This window comes from Nicotiana tabacum, chromosome 10 (genome assembly GCF_000715075.1).
Source record: "Nicotiana tabacum cultivar K326 chromosome 10, ASM71507v2, whole genome shotgun sequence".
Taxonomy (NCBI): Eukaryota; Viridiplantae; Streptophyta; class Magnoliopsida; order Solanales; family Solanaceae; genus Nicotiana; species Nicotiana tabacum.
In genome coordinates, this window is record NC_134089.1 from 124,156,249 (window position 1) to 124,171,919 (window position 15,671).

The following is a 15,671-nucleotide window of genomic DNA, read 5'->3' on the forward strand; positions in this document are numbered from 1 at the left end:
AGGTTAATATGGGATCGGGCTGTGCCTCGCAACGATATTGTGCTGATTCATGATTATGAGGCCGAGGGCCTGAGTTGTACGCCACGAGGTGGCTTGATATGAGGTCGAGAGCCTGTATGATTATGCCATGAGATGACTTGTTATTGCGCTTGGGACGTAAGGGCCCCCCATAGTGTAGTGTCGAGTCGGCAGCGATCAGTAACCAGTGTGAGATGTGATATAGCCCGAGGGGCTGATGTTGTTCCAGGTTATTGCCCGAGGGGCTGGTTCTGTTGGTATTTTGCCCGAGGGGCTGATTTGTGTTTCTATCTTTTTCTTCATGTTTTCATTTACTAGTTTAAACTATTAAAAGATGTTTTTACTGAACTAAGGTGTTTTATAAGTTTTCACTATTTTATTCCATTGTATTGGCTGTATACTGCCTCTCTGTAGCATGTTGCTGTGTTTTACGCGTTTTCTTATCGTTCAGCTGCCTTTACTTTTATTAATCACTGAGTTGGCGTATTCACATTACTCCTTGTACCCTATGTGCAGATTCAGGAGCCTCGGGTCCTGCTAGCGAGGGTTGATTGCTTCTAGCAGCCTGTCTGGAGTTCACGGGTAGCTGCTCGGCGTTTGCAACCCAATGCTTCTCCTTCCTATCTTTATTTTCATTTGTACTGGATTTGTAGTAGACTATGTAGACTCTTCCTACTTTTAGGCAATTTTTTAGATGCTCATGACTGGTGACACCCCGATGTCGGGCTGTATCTATTCCACACTTGTTCTATTTCACTTAAATTTTAGGATTTATTACTTATTAATGACTTAAATTGAATTATTATAACTGCTTAAATGGATTAGGGATTTGTGTCGGCTGACCTTGTTTCACGGTAGACGCCTTCACGATCGGGTCCACATTTAGGGTCGTGACATAATTACCACTATCAACTAACATCACTACCAAGTCGGCACCCACAATCACCATGGTTAGTCATCCTTACCACCAACCACCATATAATTTTTTTAAAATATTTTATAAATATACTATTAGATTATTTAGTACTATTTGATTGACTTTGTACGTATTAATTTAAATAAAGGCATATTTTGTACATTTAGATGTAAAGAAAACAAACCGTCTTAATTATTCAATAATTAAATCTTAATACAACATCTTTATATTCAAATGAGTATTCAAATCCAGACGTTTTAATCTTAATACATATTTTAGACGTCTTAATCTTAATAAAAATAAATGAGGCCTAAGTGCTTTAAAATATTTTGTGGAAGCTATTTTTTACTCGTGGAATATTATTTATGAGTTTAACCTATATGCATCGTCAATATATTAAAGTTTTATACACTTATTATGTTATTTTACTTGTTATTTCACATGATGATGGTGTTTGCTAAACCCTTTATTTATTCCTTAAAACTTACCATATTTCTTTTTCAAAACTTAATTCCAAAATATGTTCTGATAACCACGTACGAAACCATGATCTTATAATATTATTACTTAACATATTTCTATTTCAAGACTTAATTCTTGTTCTGATAGCACGCACAAATACATGATCTTTAAATATTATTTTCATATAATTCATATCTTTTGCCAAAAAGAATGAAGTCATTTTTAGATACTAATGGTGTTTCATGCTTCAGTCCTGTTTTATGACATTCGGAAAACGAATAATTAAGCCTCCATTTGGTCATAGTTTTTGCCAATTTGTTTTTGGCAAATACCTGTTTGTTTATAAATGTTATCCTTATTTTGGTAAATTTCCAAATCTCAAAATCCAAAACCAGCTTAAGAGCTATTTTTGGACCAAAAATATTATGGTTTGGTTTTTAAAAAAATTCAAAAATTGCCCTAAATTTTTGTATTTTATAAAAAGCCCATTTTTTGTTATTGAGACCCAACTAATTTATATCTACCCATTTTTTCCTCATTAAACTCACGCGACTTTGTGCTTCTCTATAAACAAAAGAAAACCTTCGTCAAAATTGTTGTGCCAATATGTGGCAATCCACTGCAAAGACAAAATTTGAAGGTAATTTGCTAAAATTTGTATAAATTTTCTTTAGATTTATTTCGATTGTTTTGTATGAATTTTTCTCAAATTTGTTTCGCTTGTTTTGTATGAATTTTCTTCATAGTTATTGGATATTTTTGATAAGTTCAAAACTTATGGGTATAAGTCACATTTCATATTTATTTATTTTTTAAAAAAATTAAAATATATTTTGAAAAATTATGTCCAAACAGATTTTCATCTTGAAACCAAACTTCATCCAAATTAGATTTTTTAAAACAAATTTGAGAATCTATGGCTAAACGCTAGCTAAAGGTCAATGTTACTCAAACTTTCTACAAATATTGTCGGATGTTTCGGATTCTTCAATAGTTATGCATTTTGACGAGCGCAAAATACAATGCAAAATTAATGCTCGTTAGTCAAAGATAGTATAGTAAAATATCGTCTGCACAGGAATTGAATTTAAATAATATTGAGTAATTTATGGCTTATTTGCTATTCAGGATGATCATCACTTGATTTGGATTGATTACGAACTACGATTAACTACTAACAACTTGTTTGGATGGTTGTTACCCGTCGTATCGTATTGTATTGTTATCACAAAACAATGTTTGTTTTGATTGTTTATTTAAAAATGATTGTATCGTATTGTTAAATGTATTGTTGCGGAACAACCAAAACCTCTATTTTATGAAATAACCGATTTGCTGTGGGGATCGTTTCTTATTTTCTTTTCCAATTATCCCCTTACTTATTACTCTATAATTCTATTTTATCATTTAATTATTTTTTATTTTAATTCCAAATCTCCAACTTATTGACCTACTTTGTCTTCTTCCATCTTTCCTAGAGTTGGTTTACCCCGTTCCTTTTATCCAAGTCTACGTTCGATTCTTTGTCTCTTTTCATTGTTTTAATTTTTTTTTTGTTGCTAATACTAGTTAATCTTTTTTTTTTCAGGTTTTTGCTCTTGTTTCCAAGCTACGTAATTAATGATGAATTAGTAGAAAGATGTTTTCTTAAATTATTTTTATATGTAATTCTTGATAAATTTTCTTTAAAACAATTGGTGGTATTTTGGTGAATTATCAATTACAGTACAGTACGATACAGTAAAACCAAACAACAAAAATGTTATTTAACAACAATAAACTGTCACAACCCGAATTTTTCATCGTCGGGATCGTGATGGTGCCTAACATTGTACTCGCTAGGTAAGTCAACGTTACAAATTATTTCACCATTTTCCTTTATCTTTTAACAATTTGCAAGTTAACAAAAGTAAATCAGCGGAATGAACGTGGAAGAACAGAATTTAACAGATTGTCTTACTACAAATATCGAAACAGTAATAAACTCCACCCAGAGCTGGTATTACAACTCACGGACGGTCTGCGAATACTACATCAATGGTCTGAACAAAGAAAATGTACATCTATTTTGAAAGTAAATAAACAGAAAAGAAATATGATAGAAGGGGACGCCAAGGCCTGCGGACGCCTGCAGGACTACATTGGGTCTTCACTGGACTGAAGGCAGCCACCCAAGCTCTACTCACAAGATCCGGCATCGAGATCTGCACAGAAAGTGCAGACTGCAGTATCAGTTAGAGGTGTTTAACGGGCGGGCTGAGACGGGCTGAAAAAAAATAACCCGTTCGTTAAAGGACCGGGTTGGTAGCGGGCTGGGAATAGCGGGCTGGGAATTTGCGGGTTTTTGTGGGCCCGTCCGGTTCGGGCTTAACGGGTTCGGGCGAGCTGTGCTAAATTTTTTTTTTGATTAAATTTTGTTAGCAATGGTACACAAATAAAAAAAAATTTTAACCCGTTAATGGGCTGAATCGGGTTGCAGTCCTTTAACAACCCATTAACGGGTTAGCAGGCTTAGCGGGTTCCGGTGCACCGATATCCAAAATGTGTTCGTCTAAAACTCGCTCCCCGTCCAACCCGTCCCAGTCCGACATATATGCTACAGTGTCGTGCTGAACCGGGCTGACCAAAGCCGAATCGAGCTAAAAACGGGTCAGCCCGGCCCGATTAACAGGTTTAGTATCAGTACAACCGACCCCATATACTGGTAAGTGTCGAGCCTAACCTCGGCGAAGTAGTGACGAGGCTAGGACAAGACAACCAGCATAAACATGTGCAGTTAAACAATATCTAACAGAATAACAATAATAGAAGCTAAACAGAAATTAACTGGAAAGGGCAACATGCTATGGGGGTACCAGAATAAAAAATCATAGAAATATTGAAATTGAAACAATTAATGCACTTGAACCGATAACAGCAAATAATCACAGAAAACAAATAATGCACGGCATCACCCTTCGTGCTTTTACTCTCAATCCTCACCATGCAATTAATAATAAAAATATGCACGGCATCACCTTTCGTGCTTTATCACTCTTCCTCACCATATGAATAATGGAAATGTGCACGGCATCACCCTTCGTGCTTTATCTCTCTTCCTCACCATATGCATCAATATAAATGTAAATATGCACGGCATTACCCTTCGTGTTTTATCACTCTTCCTCACCATATGCATAAATATGAATGTGCACGGCATCACCCTTCGTGCTTTATCACTCTTTCCTCACCCAAATAATAGAAATAATAACATCTCGGCAAGGGGATCAGCTATAACCAATCTCATTTCAACAGTTAAATTCACAATATAAGTCTCAACTTGAGTCAACACTTAACAATTACCCAATAACAAGAAAATATAACCAAACTTGTTCAACATGAAGAATAACCAACTTAAACAGGAACAATACGTGATAAGAGACACAATGATTACAAGTATAAGGTTCATTTGCATGCTATGACCCAATAACAACGTATAGATACTCGTCACCACACCTATGCGCTGTACCCAACCATTAGTCACGTAGCAAGTAAGACAACAACACCTATTCCCTCAAGCTAAGGTTAGACCAAACACTTACCTCGATTCCACGGTCAAAATCAAGCCTCAAATATCGCTTTCCCTCTAGATTTCACTCCAATTCACTTGTATACAGTCATAATTAACTTAATAACATCAATAAATGCTAAAGAACTCAAATCCAATGCTTAATTATAGGTTTCCCAATATTTTTCCCAAAAAATAAAAAATCGACCGCGAGCCCGCTTGGTCAAAATCCGAAGTTCGGACCAAAACCTGATTGCCCATTCACCCTCGAGCCCAGATATGCAATTGCTTTTGGAATCCAGCCTCAATTTGAGGTCTAAATCCCCAAATTTCACCCCAAAACACCCAATTTCCCATGAAAATTCCTAGATTTTGTGATAAAATCTTGTAAAAAGATGAAGTAGATTGAAAGAAATGAGTTAGAAATTGTTACCTATGATTTGGGGAAGAACTTTTCTTTGAAAAATTGTCTATGGGAGCTTAATGTTTGAAAATTTGAAAGAATGAAAAGAAATCCCATCTAAAACTCTTTTTGAACAGTCGCAGTTATCGCATGCGAACCACGCAAATGCGAAAATTACATCACAATTGCGAAGAATGTTCAGGCCTGCTATTATCGCAAATGCGAACATTTGTTCGCAATTGCGACCTGTTCTTATTGCAAATGCGATGATGAACTTCGCAATTGCGAAGGTACCCTGCCCAGACTTTTTATTGCAAATGCGATGCTCACATTAGCGAGCCAGGCTTCGCAAATGCGAAGCCTGTAGACCTGAAACACACCGGCAATTTCTTCTTAAGTCCAAATCACTGTGTGGCCTATACAAAACTCACCCGAGCCCTCGGGGCTTCAAACCAAATGTGCACACAAGTCTAAGAACATCATACGAACTTTCTCGTGCGATCAAATCGCCAAAATAACATCTTAAACAATGAATTTAGCATCTAAATCAATGAAAATCCCAAGAACTCTTTAAAGTTTCAATTTTTACAACTGAGGGTCTAAATCACGTCATATAAAATCCGTTTCTTACCAAATTTTACGGATATCACTTAAATACCATATTAAACCGGTACCGAGCTCCAAAACCAAAATACGGGCCCGATACTATCAAGTTCAAACATTATTTAATTTCTAAAATGTAATGACCCGACCGGTCGTTTTGAGCTTTTGCACTTTGCTCGCCAATTCTTAGGCATGACTAGCCCCGTGTGATGAATTATGAGTTATTTAAATCGTTGGTTTTGGTTTTCAGGAAAATCAGAATGAATTTGGAAGAACAGTTCCCAATTTGAAGCTTGAAATTCGAAAGGTTTGACCAATATTTGACTTGCTTGTATATGATCTCCAATCAGAATTTTATGATTTTGTTAGCTCCGTTAGGTGATTTGGGACTTAGAAGCGTGATCGGAATACATTTTGGAAGTCCGTGGAAGGTTTAGGCTTGAATTGGCGAAAGTGAGATTTTGGCATTTTCGATGGATAGGTGAGATTTTAATATAGTGGTTGGAATGGAATTGTGAGAATTGTTTTAGCTTCGTTATGTTATTTGTTATGTGTTTGCAAAATTTCAGGTCATTCAGACGTGGTTTGGTTGCGTTTTTGATCGAAAGCGTATTTCGGAAGCTTTTGAAAAACTTAGGCTTGAATTCAATGTGAATTGATGGATTTGGTGTTGTTTGAGGTGTTTTGATGATTGGAACAAGTTTGAATGAGGTTTTAGGATGTATTGGAGCTTTTGGTTGAGGTCCCGAGGGCCTCGGGTGAGTTTTGGATGGTCAATCGGACCATTTTGGAGTTTGAAAGTTGCAGAAATAACAGGTTCAGTGTTGCAGAGAATTACCTCTTCGCGTTCGTGAGGAGCCTTGGAGGAAGGCCAAAATTTAGCCTTTGCGTTCGCGCGAGAGGTTTCGCGTTCGCAGAAGGTTGAGAAGCTGTGCATCGGGTTCGTGAGAAGGCACTCGCGATCGCGTAGAGGAAGTGAGTCAGATGGGGTCCAAGGTAATTTGTGCATCGCGTTCACGTATGGTTGTTCGCATTCGCGTAAGGTTATTTCATCTGGTCATCGCGTTCGCAGGGTGTTGGTCGCGTTCACATAGTGTATTTTTGAGGTCTTGAATATTTGCTCTTCGCGATCGCGAGGCTTGTGCCGCGATTGCGATGAAGGAACGGGCAGAGCTGGGCAAAATGTTTTAAGTCATTTGATCCGCGAATTTGGGGCTCATTTCCCCCATTGTTGATCATTTTGAGAGCTTTTTGAAAAGAATTAAAGAGGGATTCAAGGAGAACCGATTGGAGGTAAAAAAATTTGAACCTAAAACTTGATTCTATTGTGAAATCAACCTAGAAATTCATGGAACTTAAGCCAAAAATGGAAGAACTAGGGCTTGAAATTTTGGGAATTTTAATTGGGGATTTGGAAGACCATTTGGGGTCAGATTTGAGAACTTTTGATATGTATGAACTCGTGGGGAGATAAATAATCTATTGATGTGAAAATTTCTGAGTTTCGAGAAGTGGGCCCATGGCTCGGGTTTTGTAATTTCGGGATTTTTGGCATTTTTTGATTTGTTTTCGCTTGGGCTTTGTTCCCTTGGCATATTGTGACGTATTCGTTCTGATTTTGGATAGATTCGACGCGCGTGGAGGCCGATTTGAGGGGCAAGGGCATCACAAGCCAGAGATTTTGCCGGTTCGAGGTAAGTAATGATTGTAAATGCTGTTCTAAGGGTTTGAAACCCCGGATTACACATCGTTGTGCTATATTGAGGTGATTTACATACTAGATGACGAGCGTGGGGTATAGCACCACCGGGGATTGTGACTTAGTCCATTCCGAACGATTATTTTAATGCGTAATTGATAGTTATATGTTTGATGTTATTATATTTTGGGCTGTATGCCATGTTTGGGGCCTTGTGCCGACCTGCTGCTGTCCAACGGGACGGGACAGGACGGGACCAAATTAACGGGACGAGACGGGAAGACATTTAAGCAGGATAGTGGCGGGACGTGACGAAACGGGACGGGACAAACGGGACGAAACATTCGTCCCATCCCGTCCCGCTAACAAACAGGATGGGACGGGATGGGTTCGTGGGCCTTAAGTGTATTTTTTTTTTAAAAAGTCTAGGTTTTTGAAAATTACTTTGTTTTTAAAGTTTGCAACGACTAGATTTTTGATAAATTTAATAAACTTAAAAATTAAACAAAAATTAAAAAACTAAGTAAAGAATTATAAAATATTAAAATAAAAGACTTGTAATGAAATATTCTAGTAATTATAAATTTATAATAGAGTTATAATTTATTTAATATAATTTCAAGCCATTAAGTAACTAAGTAACTAAAACAATTTATAAATAAAATTCAACGCTTAGAGCCTTTTATTTTATTTATAGAACTTTCAAATCTCAAATACAAATATAATTCTTTTGAAGAGCACCTAATCTACGCAGCCACCTTCTAGGAAGGGTTCGGTTTGAACTAGACCTCTTAGTAGCCAATTACAAATTATCATACTAATATTTGTAAGCTCCTATATAGCTTCTTTGTAACTTATCAATAATATCTCTCGGACATTCTGCTGGAATTGACAATGTTAATTGGTGTTCCATGAGCTCCATGTCGTCATCGCTCCCAGTGGTTAGTATCTCATTGTATTCTTCTTCTTCCCTAGTGGTTAATTTTTCAAAACCAAGATTTCTTCTTTCTGAATTAATCCAATCTCTGAATAATACAGAAATCTCTAGACTGTCCTCCGCTAATGAATGTCTATGATCTCCAATATGAAATCTTGCCGCGCTAAAAGCACTCTCCGATGCTACTGATGATGCTTGAATAGCCAAGATATCTCGGGCCATAATTGAAAGTGTTGGAAAAGCCTTGACACGCTCCCTCCACCATGACAAAAGTTGTTCCTTGCCTTCTTCATCTTTAATATTTTCCAGTCCTTGATTAAAAAAAGAATCAAGTTCATCATCAATAGAGGAATCAAAACCTGTTATATCATCCATATCTTCCCATAAAACTTCTGTTCTAGACTTAGAAGTAGAAGGAGCAATTTCACAATCAGTTGTATCCATAGATTTATATTTATCAAACATTAATCTAGCATAAGAATATATGCTAGCTTGCCAGTTTTCGAGAGATGGTTGTTCATTTTCTTGAATTTCTAAATTCTCATAAATTTTACGCCGGTGCATAAGTTGGATTTGTTTTATACTTACCAAATACAACAGAAATTCCACAAATATATCATAATATTTGTGTAACAGTAGGATAATATATACCAGAAAATTGTTTTGTAGCATAATAAAAAAATTCTAAAAATTTAGTAAGCTCTCTGATCGCATCCCAATCAGAATCAATAAATTGATCAATAGGGTGAGCATTATGCATATTAAATATCTTTTGGATAGGCACCCGATAATCATAAGCAACTTTAAGCATTTCATAAGTAGAATTCCACCTAGTACAAACATCTTTTGGAACTTTTCTAAATGGAAGGCTAGCACTAGCACATTGTTGAGCAAATTCACGAATTCTACTTTGTTTATGAGCACGAAAAATATAGCCACAAACATGTTGTATTTTACTACAAGCATCAGAAAATAAATTAAGACCATCTTTTACTACCAAGTTAAAAATATGGCATGCACATCTAACATGAAAAATTATTGGATTAATTAGACAAAGTCTAGATTTTAAGCTATTTGTCGCGGTTGTGTTAGCAGAAGCATTATCTAAGGTGATAGTTAAAACTTTATTAATGAGTCCATAAAAATCAAGTATTTATAGAACAATAGTTGCAATATATGCTCCAGTGTGTTTTGAATCAACAAATTTATAACCAATAATACGTTTTTGCAAGTTCCAGTGATGATCAACCCAATGACATGTAACAGTTAAATAATCACAACCATTAGGACTATGACCTATATTAGATGTGACAGACACTTTACAATCTAAGTGAAAAAATACACAACGAATATACTGAAGATATTCGGTTTGAAATTTAAAAACATCATTTCTAACCGTGGTCTTAGGAAAACCTTGAAAAGAAGGGTTATAAGTTTCTTGTATATAATGCACAAAAGCAGGGTGAGAAGGAAAAGTAAAAGGTAAGCCACAGACAGCCAACATTTTTGCTAAGTTCTCACGATCTCTATCTTTGTTATATTTGCGTAAAACATGACCAGAAGCAGGGTCAAGTTGTTGTTGAATTTGATTAGAACCAGATCCACTAGGAGTGCCAGAACTGATGGTGGGATCTATAATTTTTCCGGCTTCTATGTTAGCTTGTATCCATAAATATTTGTGATCCTTTCTTAAGTGTCTAGTTAAACTCCCCGTCCCACCACTTGTTGAGTGTGCAAATACTTGCTTACATTTTTCACATATAGCACGATGATTGACTTTATCATGTTTAAAAAATTTCCATACAAGTGATGTTTTGGGACGTTCAGCCTTAGGCTTACCCCTTACAGGGGGTACAGGGGGTAAAGCTCCATACTGAGATTGACTCTGAGTTGGAGCTTGTGTTGCGGGACTAGTGGGTGTTTCGTCTAATTCTTCTTCCTCATTTTCTTCATCCTCTAAAAAAATATCATTACCAAATTGTCTTTGTAAAGTTTCATGATCTAATTGTTCTCCGACGTGAACATCATAAAATGTGGAGGGTTGGAAAAATGAAGTTTCATCAACATGAGTCATTTCATTAATATGCTTTCTAACTCTAGGTCTAGGAGAAGGGTTAGGATTAGGATTACGACTACTTTTATCTTTACTATTTTTTTACTACTTTTTTTAAAAATACCAAATACATTTTTAGGTGCCATAATTTAAATACGAAATTAAATTAAAAAACCTAACACAAATATTAAACACACAAATGAAATATGAAAATATAACACGCAAAATAAACACAAAAATTAAGCACTAAAATGATACACAAAAATTATATATTAAAATTAGAAGATGGAACGAGTCCACCGTGATTAAATATTGAAACTTGAAGAAATTGTCCAAAATATTGCTCCAAATACTTGACGAATTAATTTGAAGCTTGAAAGTTTCTCCAAAAAATTTGCCCAAATACTTGAAAGTTGAAACTTGAAAGATATCACTTGATACTTGATAGTTGATACTTGATAGTAACAAAATTGAGAGAATAATATAGAATATAGATAGAATATTAGAATATAAGAGATTTGAGAGAGAAGATTGATTTTTTGTGGGAAAAAATGAAGAAGAATAGAGGGTATTTATAGTAGAAAATAGGGCCAAAGTGTAATTTAATAAACTTAGGGGTTATATTAAAAGTTTGGGGGTAGGGGTGTTTTGGGGGTGTAGGGGCTGTTTGGACCGTTGGCAACGACTATTTTTGCCATTTAAGCCGTTGCCCAACGGCTAGTTTTTAAAAAAAATTAATTTCTAGCGGGACACGGGACGGGACGCGGGACAGGACAAGACGGGATGGGACGGGACAAACGGGACGAAATGGCCGTCCCATCCCATCCCGTGTCCCGTTTAACATTGGCCCATCCCATTTAACTTGAAGCGGGACGGGACGGGACGGGACCGAGACGGGACGCGGGACGGGATGGGATCGGGACGGGATGCGGGACGGGACGGGCGGCCCGTCCCGTTGGACAGCCTTACGACCTGCTGAGACCCTTAGGGGCACTTCCACTATTTTTCCTCATTCTATTTATTTTGAAAGCATATCCTCAGTCGTATTTTACCTGTTTATTGTTTAAATCTGGTTTATCACTTTATTTCTTAAAAATATGAAAACTGTTTGGTCCGAGTTCCCTGTTTTACTGATGGTCCGAGTGATCGTGAGGTTGATGACTGAGATAGACCGAGAGTCTAATTGTGAGGTTAATGACTGAGAGAGGCCGAGAGCCTGGTTGTGAGGAAAATGTATGTATAGCCAAAAATGGACCGCCCCTCAAATCGGGTCAAGACCTAATAGTATGGATATTATATGTATATATTATGGATCGGGTTGCACGCCGCAACGATACTTATATGGATCGGGCTGCACGCTGCAGCGACATATATATTGGATTGGGTAGCACGCCACAACGATATATATATTGGATCGGGCTGTGCGCCGCAGCGATGTGACGCTTGGGTTGTAGGAGCCCTTCCGGAGTCTGTACACCCCCAGTGAGCGTAGTCAACGCACATGAGTGATGCTTTGCCTGAAGGGCCTATTTATGAACTTATTGATTTTCACTCCTCTTTAATTATAAATGGTATTGAACCCCTACTGAAACTGTCGGAGAAAATTTTCAAATGATTTTTACCAAAAGGTTGGATTTTAACAAGACGATCGACTCGTATTCTAAATTAGCAGCCTGTGTGCTTATTGAGTTATCATGAATGTGGATTCATTGTTTCCTACTGCTCAGTCTTTATTTACTCTTATTACTTACTGGGTTGGAGTACTCACATTACTCCTTGCACCTCGTATGCAGATTCAGGTATTTCAGAACTCAGTAGCGAGTATTGATTGCTCAGACACTGAGTCATCAGAGTTAGCAAGGTGGCTGCACGACGTTCGCAGCACTGTTTCTTCATATCATTTCCATTTCTGTACTTAGTACACTTGACTGTTTTGTTGTATTCAGACCTTGATAGATGCTTATGACTAGTGACACCCCGATGTCGGGTTTGTGTAATTATTCCGCATTGTTCTTTTAAATGTTCATTATGAGATTAATGGTTTATAAATGGTATAAAAACCACTTTTAAATAGAAAATAGTTGATTTGGGAATTATTTCGGCTGGCCTTGTCTTCATGAGGGGCGTCATCACGACCGGGTCCGATTTGGGATCGTGACAAGTTGGTATTAGAGCCTAGGTTATATAGGTCTCACGAGTCATGAGCAGGTTTAGTAGAGTCTCGTGAATCGGTACAGAGACGTCTGTATTTATCCTCGAGAGGCTGCAGAACCTTTAGGAAAAACTTCACATTCTTGAATTCTTATCGTGTGTCCTTGATTCAGCTTGAAAAGTAACTCTTGAAATTCCTTCCGCGCGTTCGCATGCGCGTATGAGCGCTCAGTATCAGATATTCCTTGATGGCTTGTGATTCCCTGATCGAGGGGTGAGATGTGATCTCTATGAGTTTCATGTTGGGCCAGTCTGGAGGACTTGAGGTCGGATCTTTGCCTATGGCTTGAGCACCGAGGTGCTGATTGTGTGAGCAAGTGTTTTGAATTTATATGTTCAGTATCATCCCTATTAGTGGAAGTGACGGCTGGATAACTATGTGATGAGTATGTTGGTACTGCGAGTGTATCCATATGACTTGGAAGTGACGAGGAAGGCCTGCTGGAAGATAGAAGAACTATTAAGTGCTGGAATTCCATCTCGATTCGAGGTATAGCCCCGAGTTATGGGCGTATGAAGGACCTTTTCATGTTCCCCAATTTAGGGTGAAGTAAATTTCATGTTGCGGTATGAGTTCAGACTTAGGAAGACTAAGTGACTGCGTATATTTTATGACGGTGTACGGTATACAGAAATGTTAATTGAAGGCAAAGCAGGTGGGTTTACCCCTACGGAGAATTCTGGGGTTGTGTGACCCTTATGTGACTGTTAGAAGATCTCATGTGCAAGTGAAATGTAAGTTTTGAAATTTGAAGGTTGAGTCGCTTAAGAGAGGGGGCTTAACTGTTGCGAGAATGAGTGCGAGATTTGCCGAAGATTTAAAGTACTAGATGATCTGTGTTTTCACAAGCTTGCAAAGGATCTGTGTTTAATCTCACTATGGTATTGTGGTATCAATAGAGTATAAGTGTTATGAATTATTGAGGGTATTCTGATCTATGGCTTTGAGCCAAGTGGGGGAGTTTGCTATTGATTAGCTGATTGCACAGTTATATGCTATGTTGGTTCAGATTTGAGGCATGTGGTGAATCAGATCAGGTTTGCTGAGATTGAGCCCGAGGATGGCTCGAGTAAAGGAAATATTTTGACAAAGGTTATATTATGCTTCAGAGGGTAAGAGAATCACAGCATGTCTTGAGTTGTTGTGGGTAAAAAATGCTCGGTGCATAGAGCAGGAAGTTGCTTGGTTGTATTGGGATGAGGATTTCATTCTGTGGGGTCGGAGTTCCAATGAGGCATGGTTGGTTCTATTTGTTAGGTCAAGTAAATTGCAGTTCGTATAAGAGTGAATGACTTGCGAGAATGGTTCTAATGTGTTCAAGAGTCTGCATACATCAATTGAGTATTCTAAAATTGCATATGCGGTTAGAAACTGTGTTTTCAGTGGAAGATATCAAGACTTGCGGTATTTCTATGTTAATTGTGGGATTCTATGTATCAGTATCAGGAAAGTGGAGGTAACGGATTTAGATTCACACGAAGTTTTTCAGAGTAAAGTATTCTGGAATGTGGTGTCTTTGGGAATAATTGAGAGAGTATTCAGCAGCTTATGGGTCTTAGACAGTGTGGTTTTATGCTTGGGTCTCGTGTGGTAAGCCTGAGTTGAGGCATTGTGGTGCTACAACCAGAGGGAATATCCAGTTGAAGACGAATCAGAAGGAAATTTAGATAGATGGAATAGCTTGATAGTAGACCGGACCGGTATAGTAAGGATATGATTAATTCCTTGTATGTGTTCGAGGTGATGAGTTCTTACAGGTATTTCACAACAATGCTGTTAGGTTTTGATGGCTTGCTTAGTTTGGTCGAGTTAGAAGGATTCAGTCCTGGCAGGTCTGATTTGTGCAAAGGGAACTCGGAGAGGTCTTGATGGTTTTTACCGTGGTTTGGAGATGTATATTTTCTATGGGCATGTGGAGCATGAGATGTGTCACACCTCCTTTTTACATACCCGCGAGGGTACAGGGGAGTTTTTTCCAATTAAAGGACAATCGAAACGGGATTCGTTTATTTATTTCAGAGTCGCCACTTGGGAGATTTAGGGTGTCCCAAGTCACCAATTTTAATCCCGAATCGAGGAAAAGAATGACTCCATATTATAGTCTGCGTACCAGAAATCCGGATAAGGAATTCTGTTAATCCGGGAGAAGGTGTTAGGCATTCCCAAGTTCCGTGGTTCTAGCACGGTCGCTCAACTGTTATATTTGGCTTGATTATCTGATTTTATACATGTTAAACCTATGTGCAAGTTTTAAACTCTTGACCGCTTTTATTATTATTTTTTACGAGAATTGCCACGTCGTGAAAATATATCTCGAACCACATTACATCAATGCACCCGTGGTTATTGACATATCTCGACTCGGTTGAGATTTGGATTTGGGTCACATAAATGTGCACCCGAATTAGGAAAAATAAATTATTAAGACGCGCCTAAAGCAACTAACGTATTGTTATTTTGGGGGAAGGCCGTAAAATTTGCTAAACGGCAAGTCCCGAATTCTAAGTATTTTTAATATATATACATTTAGAGGGCCACGCAGCTTCTACATTTTTGTTTGTCGAGGCTCGTCTCATTTATTATTAAAAGGAATTTACAACGTCATGGAAATGCATCTCGGGCCACGCCATAATCAATATACCCGTGATTAGAGACACATTTCGATTCCGTTGAGATTTAGATTTGGGTCACATAAATGTGCACCCGAGTTAGGAAAATTAAATTATTAAAGGCGCGCCTGAAGCAACTAGCGCATTATTATTTTGGGGTAGGGCCGTGAAATTCGCTAAACGGCCCGACCCGGAATCTAAGTATTTAATGC